Here is a 13,708-nt window from a genome sequence, read left to right as displayed (position 1 = left end):
CGTCGGCGGCGACGGGGCAGAAGCGGCGTGGGTTGGGACGCGGGGGGCTGGCCTTCGCGGCCCGGGAGAGGGTGCTGTTGACGTTGGGCGGGAGAGAGGGGCTCCCACTTTACCTGGGCCAAGGCCCGGGGGTGGGGGAGGGGCTCGAGGGGACCAGACGGTCCCCCTTGGGTCCCAGAAATGCCGAGCCGGGGGCAGGGGCCCCTAGCCGGGTTACCCCGTTCCGGGGCGAGGTGGGCCGCCCCCTTCCTTCTGCGCCCACCCCCCCCCCAGAACGGGGGAAACGGAGAGGTGCTTGGGCCCGAGCAACGAATGCGGCCGACCGAGAGCCCCCGCAAGGGTAGGCCCCCCGCCGGGCGGGCCCCGACATTAGCGGGGCTCCGCCCGCCGACGAGGGAGCCCGCCGGCGGCCCGGCCCGAGGGGGTCCCGCTCGCTCCCCGGGCGCCCCGGGCCGGCCGCGGAGCGCCACCCGGCCGTTAATGTCGAGGGCGGGGAAAGCGAGGGGCTAATTTCTTCGCCTCGTTTCGCGCCGGGCGTTGCCCGGTGGGCAGGGAACGTGGCCGCCGTCCGACCCCAGCGCCGACCGTTTGCCTCCGCCGGGGTTTCAACCTCCCTCGCCCCATCCGAGGGCGACGACCGGCCTGCGCGCGGCGGGCGGTCGGCTGGGCGCGCGGAGCCGGCGCGGCTTCCCCCGGGGGCGGAGGGGCCGGGAGGGCCACCCCTCGCCGCCGCCCCGGGGCTCGCGGGTCGCGGCCCAGCGCGCACCTCCCCCGGCCCCACGGTGGCCTGCTGGCGCTCGGGGACCCGGATTAGCTGCTCCCGGACCGGGAGGGAGCCGGTCGGGGAAAGTTCACCAGCAGGGCAACTGCGAGGAACTTGGAGCCAGCCGCTAGCTCAGCTTGGGCTCTGATTATTCAAACGAGCTCTTCTTTCTTTAAAACAAAACGAAACAAAAATTCCACACTCGAGCCGCGGACCGTGCGCCGCCAGCTCGGCAACACGGGCCGGGTCCTGCGGCCGGTTCTGCCCAGTCCCCCTCGCTTCCCGGACTGAATCACCCGGGAGAGTATCGGGAGGGCTGGGGTGGGGGGTGGGGGGCGCAAACTGGGAAAGGTCTGGCGAGAAATTTGCTTTCTTCCCGAAGAGCCCGGCTCGGCGGGTGGCCCAGCGCAGCCAGGACATTGTTGGCAAGTTGCCGCCGAGGGTCCTTCCGGCCTCAGTTTCTGCATCTGTTAAGGGGGAGCAGCAGGGCCCTTTGCGCACAGAGGGGCCGCTAGTTGTGAAGCCCAGGGTCCGGCACGCAGCAGGCGTTCAGAAAATGTTTATTCCCTTTCTGCCGCAAGCCCCAGCCCCTGAACTTGCCGACGCGTCTGGCCAGAAAGGTGGAAAAGGAAAACCCGTGTGAGCGCCGAAAACGGTTTGGTCATCCGGATTTTTGATCGCTGTCTGTCAGGGGGCCTGGGCCGCCCACCTCAGAGCCCCCGGCCCGCACGCGGGGGCGGCGGGTACTAACTACCGCAACTCTGTCGCAGGCTGCGGGCCTGGGGGCTGGGACCGAGGACGGAGCCGGTTGGGGCCCCTCCTGCCCCCACCCCCACCAGCCTGCTGGCCTCTGGCCTTTAGGCCGAGAAAGGGGTTTAGAGGCCGGCGTCGAGCACTACGGGAAGCGGGGGAACACAGCCTCGCCACGGTACCCTATGCAACCTCTGCAGCCCCGAGGACGCGGGCAGCCCACGTCTGCCACTGAACTGCACTCATCTGGCCACCGGGCCCGGGGCGGGGCGCGGCCGCCGGCGCTTCGTTTGGCGGGACTCGGGGCTCGCGGCGGGCGGGCGGCGCGATCCCGGCGGCTCCTTCCCGCCACTGTGCCGGCTGCGGAGGTAACATCTGTGCCGACCCCCCTCCTCACCCCCCCTCCACCCGCCACGCCACCTCTATTTCTTTTTTTTTTTTTCCTTTTCTTTCTTTCTTTCTTTCTTTTCTTTCTTTTTTTTTTTTAGAACGAAAGAAAACGAAAAACCAACCTTCCTTTCCCTCCACAATGGACACACCAGGGGGCCTTTCACTTGGCCAATCTCAGGAGTTTCATATGAACTTCATTAAATCAATTACTCGGTGAACACATCACAATTTATTTGCAATTAGTATCAAAATGTCTTACTTTTCCTAATAGGTCGGAGCAGATGTAGCTACAGAAGGGACAAACGCGTTTTCGTGAAATCTATCTCTTGCAACATATTAAATCTTCTGGTCAGAAGAGAAGGAGAAATTCAAAGGCGGTTTAGAGGAGGAGACAGAAAACACGCTAGAGACAAATGCGATCCGTGCAGGTGTTGGAGCAGCTTGCGTTATAATTGTATCTAGCGAAAAGGTTGCCTTTATTATCCGTAATGATCGAACAAAAGTCACCATAATTAAACGTCTGGTTCTCTCCGATGACTGAGAGGTGCGTGTCTGAAAGGCGCCGGGTACAGCGAGGGACTACAGAAATGGTTAACAAGACGCCCCGTTCTTTGAATAGTGGCTTTGTCTTATTGGGGTGGGGGGGGGGGGAGAGACAGAAAGAGAGAACAGTTATCTAATTTTCATTGCTCCAAACCAGAGATTTATTGATTGCGACAACAGTTTTATTGTACTCGGGGAGGGGGTTGCTGCAGGTTTATAGAAACTGATTTACTTTCGTTTGGAAGTAAAATCATATGCAACAGTCTCCCGTTGGAAGGTTGGACCTCAGCTCCTGTTAATACCATTAGTGACACAGGATCGAATTTCAAATGAAGCCTGGTGACAATTACAGACGGAAACAGATGCCCTTGGAAATTTAGGTCAAGTGTTCAAGATTCTGGTTTCATGGTCAAGGTTGTCTTGGGGGTAACCTTGAGGAGACGCTCATAAATCTGTCCTCCTCTCCGAACTGGGGATGAGCCTTCCAGGGGGGGATGATGTGGGGAAGAGGGGGGCAGAAAATTTATTTAGAGGGTCCTTAGGTCACAGAAAACAGAAGAGATGCCGAAGGGTTGTAAAACTGGGCTAGTGTGCTGGGCCGGACAGTGTGAGCGTGTGTGGTGTAGGGTGACAGCTACTGGGGGGTGGGGGTGGGGGGGACCGCTGGGAAGCACAACTGAGAGGGCGGGGCTTGCAAAGACCTGGACTCCCGCCTCCTACTTAGTAGTCCCCAGCAGGCAGGCCTGGAGGCTGTCCCTTAGCCTCAAAGCCTTTTTTGTACCCATCCGCAAAATGGGTATCATGGCCTGGCCTGCTCCTCCTGGAAGAGTGGCGGCCAGGATAAAGCGCGATAACGAATTTGAAAGCCCCTCGGCTTTCAAAAGGAAGGTATTATTCTGAACGTGCAGCCCCCTTCCTCTGCATTTTAATCACTTGCCCCACAGCTCAGTGAAAACGACATGACATAGCCTCTCTTCCCTTCTCCCCCCGGGAACCTTCCCTGCGAGCTGCCGGGCCCGGCCCTGGCTGCACCAACGCCATCCTTCGGGGTATAAAAACATGTTGTCTTGCCCCGGCTTTCGAGCCCAACCGGCGTCTGTAAGCGTGGCAATCTTCGGGGTTTACGTCCCTCTGGTGAGTGTTTTCCACTTGACAACTCTTTTAAAGACATAGAACCATATTTTATTTACTGCCTACTATAAATTATTTACTAGCAGGCTGAGGTAATTCCATTAAAGCCGCACGGTTTGTTTATACTAAATAGTTATCTGGGGACTCCTTGCTCGCCTTAGAGCTGCGAGGCTCCGGGGAGGTGGGGAATGTCCGCTCGGCCAAGAGATGCCCACGGAAAGGAGAAGGGTCCAATGGAAACGAAAATGGCCTCATTTCTCTTGATGATTCATTAAAAATTAAACACAGTCTAATAATCGTCGTTTTTGTTTGGTGCGAGGTGTCATTACCGCCTCCCGCTAGCCCCCCCCCCCCCCCCCCCCGTGTGGACTGGCTCACACTTGATGGCAAGATGACTTCTTCCGAAACAGACTCGACGACGGTGGCATCAGTCAGATTTGGGGAGGGGAGGGCGATGCAAGGGACCATTCCTGGGACGAGGGCAGGGGGAGGGGAGGGAACCCGGGGCTCCTGGCCGGGGTTGCTGGGGAGAGAAAGGAAGCACTGCGAACTTTGCCTCTGCTCCCCTCCCCCAACACGTGCATCCAGGCAGAAAAGAGGGAGTAGGAAACACCAGCCTGAGGGAAGGCACCAGGCTTTACAGATTGGCTGTGTGTGTGTGTGTGTGTGTGTGTGTGTGTGTGCGCGCGTGCGCGCGCGCGCTCGCGCCCTATGTGTATCTCTTACCAAGATTTTAGCACTGGCCCACTGTGTTACTTTTCACTTTTCTGATTCTGTGTGTGTTGTGTGTATATAAAAATTTTTATTTCTATCTCTCAGCTTAGGGAAATACCAAACACCCCAGGAGATATATTGGCCTTTGGGGGGAGGGTAAGGAGGTTCCTTGAACCAACCATAAATGAAATTTTTCTCTGAAATCACTGCCTGGGGTTCTGTTGGCCTTGGAAAAGGGGGGTTATCTATTCCTGTTGAAGGCATTTTAAAAGGGGGCTCTAGAGGAATGTAGTAATGCTGTGTTAGTTTCCCACCTGGTTTTGCAGATGGGGTTTTCAGAATGGTTGTGTTATCACCAGAACACAGGGAGAGATAAACAAGACACTTGGACAAAAAGCCAGTTGTCTGAAGCCAGTTCGAAAACATCTACAATAAATAGAAAGGTCACGTGTTTCATAAGGGTGGGGGTTTTCTCCCCGTCATTTTCTTTCAGCTGAAATAGACACGCAAGGTAGGAAAATGGAAACATTCAGGACACATCCTGCATTCTAGGTCATTAGGCTCACCAATCATTTCAAATTCAATGACATCTTTTTCATATTCTTGGATTATATTTCTTGGTAATTTGGTTGCCTTTATTGGCCTAAATCCTGTTTTATCAAAAAGGGGGAGAAAACTATCATATGTATAAACACCTTCCATAGGCAAACACGCATGAGGCATTTTGTGACGAGCATCGTTAACCTCGTTAACCCTGTGAACACCAAGTTGAATTTACATATTGTGATGGCTACATACATACATGTTTCTAAAAAATTGAGGCACGGCTTACATCACGTAAAATTGGCCGTTTTCAAGTGAACACTTCAGCAGTGTTGAGGACATTCACAATGTTGTGCAACTGCCACCACTATTTAGTTACAAAACATGTTCATCGAGGAGGGCGATGATAGGAATGTACTTCCTTCCACTGAACCGTACATTTAAAAATGGTACAAATCGGACATTTTTTCCGTTCACTTATTTTCGTTACTAAATCCAATCGTAATCCAATCATACGAAAACACCTACTGATAGGAAAAAGCCCAATCCAAACCAAGCCAAACAAAAAAGAACCATGATCATTCACCCGACTCCTGGTCCCGGGCATATCTTTTTATTGGCGCTTGTATCCCTTAAAACAAGTATTTTCCTCGGCAGCAAAATTTCTGTATGCTACTATTGCCTTTTTAAAATCTACTTCATCACATTCCATTCCATACATCTAACTACAGATACAAAGAGAGAGGGGATAACCGACATAATCTGCTTATTTGTATTTGTTCTAGAAGCTAAGGGAAGGTCTCCAGATTGGTATTTGCAACACGGGTCTTTTTAATGAGCGGGTGGATCCCTGGGCAACACTCAGAAATACTTTCTTAGTCATTGTGGGAGGGACATGAGTTTGAGGCAACAGTTAATCTTGCTGTCATCAATAGAAAGTGAAATGTAATTCGTAAAGTTTAACAAAGCAATAGTGATCGTCAACCTTTTGGGGGAAAAGCGCTAAGATGAGTTTGTGCAAACCATTTATTTCTGGCCATCAAAACTGTGCCCTGGATTCACAATTATGGAAAAACTTTGTGAATGGCTTAGCATCGCCAGAGTGCCATTTCCTTGCTCCTTGTGTGTGCTGATTCATTTATTTCACACGGGTTCACCACAGAGACAAAGGGAAATATGGCTCCAGAATTTTAATCAAAACCGAAGCTACCATTCATGTAACCAGGACCGCAGTGTCTGAGGCCATTGGAGGAGCTCCTTCTGCTAAGATCGTAGGAGAGGTCAGGGCTGGCCCAGAGTCACCAGTTCAGACAGGCTTCGGAACCATCTCTGCCACCGTGGATGAACGCGAATTGAAGGAGCAAAGAATGTGTGGGTGGACAAAATCACGCGTGGTCAGGGCTATACTTGGACAGTTTGCTGCATTCCATTTGGAGGATAAGTTCCAGAGGAGTGAGCTGCTTTCGACCCACAGTGATGAACAACGGAAGGCATATTTTCTGTTTGATTTTTGGCCTAGCCTATCACAAGGGAGAAATGAGAAGAGCTCCCTAGACCTGTTCCATTTCATCTGATATGTTTTCCCAGTGAAACCTACTTCTTGGGGCGCCTGGGTGGCTCCGTCGGTGAAGCGTCCGACTTCCGCTCAGGTCATGATCTCACGGTCCGTGAGTTTGAGCCCCGCATCGGGCTCCACGCTGACAAGCGCAGAGCCTGCTTGGGATTCTCTTGCCCTCCCTGTCTGCCCATTCTGCGGGCGCGCGCTCTCTCTCTCTCTCTCAAAATAAAGAAATAAATGGAAAAAAAAATGAAACCTACTTCTTTGTTTGCCTTAAACATTCTTTCTACAGCAGGGTTTTCCAACCTTATCACTACTGACAGTCTGAACTGCACAATCCCTTGCTGTGCAAAGCTGTCCTGTACATCCTGGGATCTACAGCAGCGTCCTTGGCCCCAACGCATTAGATGCCAGCAGCAGCCCCCGTCCCTGAGTCCTAACAATAAAAAGTGTCTCCAGAACTTGCCACACGTCCCCTTGGGGTCAAAATCGTCACTAGAACACACGATCGTATAGTCAGCAAGGAACTTAGAGATTCACTATTCAGCAAACAGGGAGGCTGTTACGAGCATAGGCTTGGGTTTAAATCCCCTGGACTAGTTCTGTGATCCTAGGGCACTCACTTAGCTTCCCTGAGCCTCGGTGTCCTCTGTAAAATGACCCTTAAAAGATCCACGTGAGGATTAAGGAAGAGAACGTGCGCTCAGAGCTTCTCACAGCGCCTGGCACATAGTAGGCAAGCGATAAGCTAGGGGTATGATTAGCCCCCGTGTGCCTACTGTGCACGAAGCAAAGTGAAGATCTCCCGTTCACTGCAGGACTTCTGTTCCACGGCCATGACAAAGGGCGTGGTAAGGGCTCAGCCTTCCTCATGAAAAAACAATAGCCTGCAAGGCTGCCTGGGGGGCTCGGTCAGTTAAGCCTCAGAGTCTTAGTTTCGGCTCAGGTCGTGATCCATGATCTCATGGTTCATGAGTTCGAGCCCCATATCCGGCTGTATCGAGGTCTGTGCAGAGCCTGCTTGCCATCCTCTCTCTACCCGCCTCTCTCTCTGCCCGCTCCTGCTTGTGCTCTCTCTCAAAATAAATAAACTAAAAAAAACAACAACAACAACAATCGCCCGCAAAACGTGACCGTTCCCCTAAGAGTCACCAGGCTGTAGCTGTGCCCTCTGTCCTTGTCTCTTCCCCACTCTCCTGGGGGGCTCTGCCTTGGACTCCCCATGCTACTCATTCTTCCCGTTCCTAGTCTCTGAATCCGGCCCACTTAGGGACAAAAACCCCTTTCTGTGCCCTTCGCACAGCTGGGAGAGCTGACATTTTCCAAGAGAACTTTACTAATCACTGAGGGGAAATCTAAAAGGAAACAATTATAGAATCAACAAGCAGCATAAAAATAGGTTTCTAAAACAGAGGTTCCTGATCCCTTAATCCCAGTAAACGCTGCAAAGAGCCTTCTAAGGCTCCGATCCCCCCTTCTAACTACATTCTAATATAGTCCCTAAGAAGACAGGTACGTGTGTGTGTTCCTTCACTTAACAAATGTCAGTGCCACGAAAGCAAGAAAAGCAGGTATTGTAATAGAGTCGACTGGGTTGGGGTGGGAGGGGTTAGCGGTGCTTTTCTCATAAGATGGTATGTGTACTGAGCTCTTAAGGAAGAGAAGGTGCTAGCCTGGTGAAGACCTGGGATAAGAACATTCCATGAAGAAGGAGTGGCAAATGTTAGTGCCTTGAAGAAGCAGATATTTAGATGATTGATAGATAGATAGATAAATAGATAGATATAGATATAGACATGGACATATAGATAGATCATATTATATCATATATATCATATACCATATATCATATGTCATATATCACATATATCATATTATATAATAACAATGCACACTATAGTCCAGGCACTATTTGAAGAACTTTCCATACATAATCTCACTTAATTCTGTCAATTAATGGAATTGGTATCTGTTGGCTAGGTACTATTATTATTTCCATCCCACAGATGGGAGAAATTGAGGAAGGAAAACCTTGGGTAAGTTGCCCAAGGTCAGAGTCACTAAGCGGCTGAGCCAGAATTCAAGTCCAGGCAGTCTGACCACAGAGTCCAGGCTCGCCACCACGGCCCTACGTCTCCTGGAGTATGGAGAGAGCAAGGGTGAACGTGGGGGGAGAGGGGGCTGGAGGGGCAGGTGGGGGCCAACCCCTGCGGGGTCCTTCTAGGTCTTGGGAAGGAAATGCGTCTTTCTCCCAAGAGCAGCGGGGAGGCCCCGAGATATTTGGAGCAGAGGAGTGACAGGGTCTGGTTTACAGCCTCACGAGATCACCCTGGCTTCTTGTTGAGAAGAGACCGTGGGAACAAAGGCTACTCTCGACTCACGACTGGCTAGAGGCTGTTGTGGTCGCCGAGGTACAAGGTGAGAGAGACCTAGACTAGGATTGTGGTGATGGAGACATGGAGGGATTTAGCAAATACGTTGACAGTAGAGCTGATGGCACCTGCCAGTAAACCAGGTGAAGGGGGTGAAGTGAAAGAAGAGGGAAAGAAATCAAAGGTGACTGATCAGCTTGCATTTGAGCAAGTAGATGGGTAGTGGTACTTCACTCCTTTCCCACTCTTGGCCAATGTGGATTCTGGGTGCCATCTTGCCTTCCTGACCTCTGGGAACTGTTCAGCCACTACCTGTTGTTCTTTTCCAGGACAAATGTCAATGCTTTTTTTTTTTTTTTTTTCCCTCAGAATTCTCAGAATGCCCCAGGTTCTCCCCACTCGGCTGCCGTGTCCAATTTGAGCCAACACCTAGTTCACTCGTTTGCATGGCAACCATCAGTGGTGAACACCCTGGAGACAGTTCTCAGTTCACCCATAAAGCATTCTGGAATGACTCCGCCAAGTAACTCCGTTTCCCATACACAGGCAGTATGGCATAAAGAAAAAAAAGTATTCCGTGGAGGATGAGGTCACTGGCTCTGGCATCAGACCCTTATTCAGATCCCTGCACCACCTCTGGTTATCTCAATGACCCTAGGCAAGTTACCCAACCTCTCAAAGCTTCAGATTCTCATCTGTAAATGGGCATATCTTTTCCATTGTTAAACGAAAGAATGTATGAAACGTGCTAATTATAAGTACCCAGCACATCGTGTGTGTTGAAATTGATCTTTGTTATTATTACCATCAGTTTTCACCCTACTAGTGTTAGTTCTGTCCTGAATCTGAACTTCTGGAAAATGTCTAGTTTTTTCATTTGTGCGTGAGGTGAGACATTTCTGCCTGCATCTACACCTTCAGCCTGCTCATAGGAATATTGTGAATAAGAAATGAGGTGATGTTAGTGAAAACACTGAATCGGGGCAGAGCTAGCCGGACATTTGTATTCCTCAGAACTGAGATGATACATCACGGTGAGTGATCCTAATTTGCATATGAAAATTGGGGCACCAAAGTTCAACTGAGACGAATGTTGAATTTCTAAATTTTAATCTTACGTTATTGAAAGAAAACTAAAAACGCACTGCGAGCAAAGACAACCTCATCGCAGGAAACTAGCTCAAGTGTTTCAGTAATTCCCAGGAAATATACGATGTCGTTTCGAATGTTTATTACCTAGGCTAGAACTCAACCCTGACAGGCGGAGTGCAAATGTCATACTTAATTCTAGATTTACAAATTCCACTCTCCTCTATAGCACAGATAAAATAAAAAAGAATACGGAATGCCTTTTGCCAGGTTCTATGCTAAATTACATTTTTATCTTTCAATAATTATACTATATACCACCAATTGAAAGACTAATATATCTTATGCCTATTAATCAAAAGCATTCGTAGATTTATAACAAAACGTGCCATGTTACAATTAAAAACTATATCCATGCTTTATGTGAATGCTGAAAAAGAACTGTTTTAATTATACTTGTCTCAGGTTGACTTAAAATTGTGAAGTAAAATCGGTCTGGCAGTCTCTTTCATCATGGCCTTAAAGTCTTAGAAATGTTTGAGGCTGGACTTCACCTCAGAGGTGATGAAATACTCTTTCTGCTTTCTACAAAAAAAAAAAAAAAAAAAAAAAACCTTCAACATTCTCTGTATTATTAAAGCGGCTCCAAAAGAATTTTTTGTTGCTATTTAATAGTTCCAATAAAATAGATTTGGCAAAGCATGAACAACTGATGAATTTCGGCGAAGGCTATATTCTTTACAATTTTTTGCAGTTTTCAAACTTTCAAAATGAAAAGTTAGGAAAACGCATAAAAATAAAAGGCTCAATGAGCCATAAAAATTTCAGCGCATGTCAACGTAATTAAAAAGTTAATAAATACGTAAATAAAATATACACGACTTGGCAAAACAGGGATTACGTTTGCTTTGAATCGTATGGCTTCACAATTAACCTGAAATACTATGTGGAAAAACGCACTTGAAAGTTTATTAAACTACATTTTTTACTCCTTTTAAACACAGTTAATATCCTGCAGCTTCCGCGGTCATTCCTTCCACAGGTATTTATTGAGCACCTCCTCCGTGGCCAGTAATTGTCTCGATGCTATGTGAGATACAACGATCTGGAAGACACGGCCGGTGCCCTCGAGGAATTTACAAGGCAGAAGCAGTATCATATTCTTCAGAGAGCTTTGACGGCGTAAACAGAAACTATAAGCTTATAAAAGAAGGCAAAAGCAAATCTACTCCAGAAGGCCCGTTTTGCCGTCTCGCCGCCCCTCTTTCTGCAGGCTGACTTGTGTCTCTAAGGCAGAGACCTTTCTGGTCGTCCCCTCCTGGTCCACTTTGCCCTTCTCTTTTCCTGTTTCCTCCTCTCCCTCCTCCTCGGTTTCCCCCCTCCTTTTTCTCATTGTTCAAACCACCACGTCTCCATTCCTGGTTTTAAAGGGCTTGCAAACCGCTCTTAATCCTTAGACTTGCTTATTGTTTTTATGCTTTTCCGTGGAAGGAGGGACAGAAGCACAAACCATAATTGACCTAGGAATGTTAGAAACACTTTTAAATAAGGCAAGAACAACGCGCACACTTGTTCCATTACGTAGGGTTTGATCACATTGGGTAAACTGATCCAATAAGACAGTCAGACATTTTTAAAAATCCCATAATAGAGACCTTCCTGTGTGAAAAGAGTGCCTCCTTTATGCGCCCCCCTCCCCAACTTGCTCCCCTGTGTCCCGGCCTTGACTCTTTTTTTTTTTTTAATATGAAATTTATTGTCCAATTGGTTTCCATACAACACCCAGTGCTCACCCCACCAGGTGCCCTCCTCCATGCCCATCACCCACTTTTCCTTAACTCTTTTAGGAGGATACTGCACTCTACAATCCTCAGAAATATGGGTTGAGAGGTGTGGCTTTGGCATGTTAACCATTATCATAGAATATTCTTTTTTTTCTCAGGCCTCTTTAGCTGCTCTGGGGCCTTTTCTGTTGCAAAGGAAACAAGGTGGGGCGCCTGGGTGGCTCAGTCGGTGAAGCGTCCGACTTCGGCTCAGGTCGGACCGATTCGTGAGTTCGAGCCCTCCGTCGGGCCCTGTGCTGACAGCTCCGAGCCTGGAGCCTGCTTCCGATTCTGTGTCTCCCTCTCTCTCTGCCCCTCCCCTGCTCATGTTGTCTCTCTCTGTCTCAAAAATAGATAAAAACATTAAATTTTTTTTTAAAGGAAACAAGGGGTTCTAATACCTTCTCTCCTGTTCACATGTAGCTAGAGAATGATGCTCAGTGTAAGTCAGCAAAACATGGGGGTCTGTGAACAACAGCAACGAGAGATTCAAAGCTGACGGCTTGTAAAAAAGGTTTTATTGTATATTCTTTTCATTTATGTATTTTTAGGTAGGCTTCATGCCCAGCGTGGAGCCCAGGGCCGGGCCTGAACCTGTGACTCTCAGATCAAGACCTGAGCGGAGATCAAGAGCTGGTCACTCAACCAACTGAGACACCCAGGTGCCCCGAGAGTTTATTTGTTTTAAGCCATCTCTACACCTGACAGGGGGCTCGAACTCACGGAGCTCAAGAGTTGCATGCTCCAGTGACTGAGCCAGCCAAGCGCCCCAAAGTGGAGGGATTTTTTTAACGGAGGAAGGGAGAGCATAGCTGTGAGAAGGATAGAGGAGGCCTGACATCCTTATAAGCCGTGGAGGTCTGTCCAGGCTGATAAGTATAGATCTACTTTATTCTATTAACCTGCTGCATACTATTTCCTAATGTGGATGGGGCATGACTTATTTAGCCTTTCCCACAGCTAATGCAGATTTTGGGTATTTCTAAATATTTTTGCCATCACATACCATCCCATGCAGTTTTTGACTAAGGCTATTATTATAGAAAGAAACCGATTTTCCCTCCAAAAGGGAAAAAGTGAAGGCTCCCGTGTATTTAACCTGTGGCTGAAGAGCACACAGAACTAAAAGGGACTTGACACAGGAAGTAAGTAAAGGCTCCTGCGTATTTAACCTCCTCTCCCATCCTCGTTCGCGGCCAATACTTGTTTCCGACTTCCTTGAGACGATGGAAGTAATCCGAAGAGATCACCCCCAAGTTCTGAGTGCAACATATTCACCCTACCTGCAGCTTCTGTACCCCTGCACTTGGCCTTCTCTGCAGTTCTTATAGATGAGCCGTTTGTCCTACCGGCCAAGGACAACGTCTCCTTGCGCACGGTGCATTCTACTCTCCTTGTGTCATCAAAGATGACAATGCTCCCCTCTCCCCTCTGCATCATCAATTTTTCCCTTGAATGATCATTCCCGTTAGGAGACAACCAGGTTGTTATTTCTCCCGTCTTAAAAAGGATACTCTTTCTTTTTTAAACAACAAAAAAATTTCTTTGGGGTATGTTGACCCACAAGAAGAATACTCGTTCGTGACCCTGCTTCCTCTGAGATATTGCCCCTCTTCTCTGCTCCCTTTTGCAGCAAAATTCATCAAAAGCATTGCCTGTACCACAGGCTCAAATTCTCCTCTTCCTCTGTTGTGAAGCTGTCGTGAAGCGGATCCGCTCAGGCGTTTGGACCCGCTATTCCGCCCAAACTACTCTTATCAAGGTCACAGGTGAATTCCACCAATGACATTTCGGAATCCGCATATTTCTCTGCCTGCCAGCAGCATTTTGACATACCCATCACTTCCTTCTACCTTGACACACTTCCTCCACTTGGCTTCCAGGATGCCCCCTCTCTCATTCCTGACGTCGGTAATTTGTGTCTTTTTTCTTTTTTCCTGACCAATCTATACCGAGGTGTATCACTTTTATCGATCTTCTCGATGAACGAGGTTTTGATTTCATTTTCTCTATTGTTTTTCCTAGTCTCTAT

This window comes from Panthera uncia, chromosome X, assembly GCF_023721935.1.
Source record: "Panthera uncia isolate 11264 chromosome X, Puncia_PCG_1.0, whole genome shotgun sequence".
Lineage (NCBI taxonomy): Eukaryota > Metazoa > Chordata > Mammalia > Carnivora > Felidae > Panthera > Panthera uncia.
The sequence above is the reverse complement of the archived record's forward strand: the minus strand, read 5'-3'. Positions refer to the sequence as shown.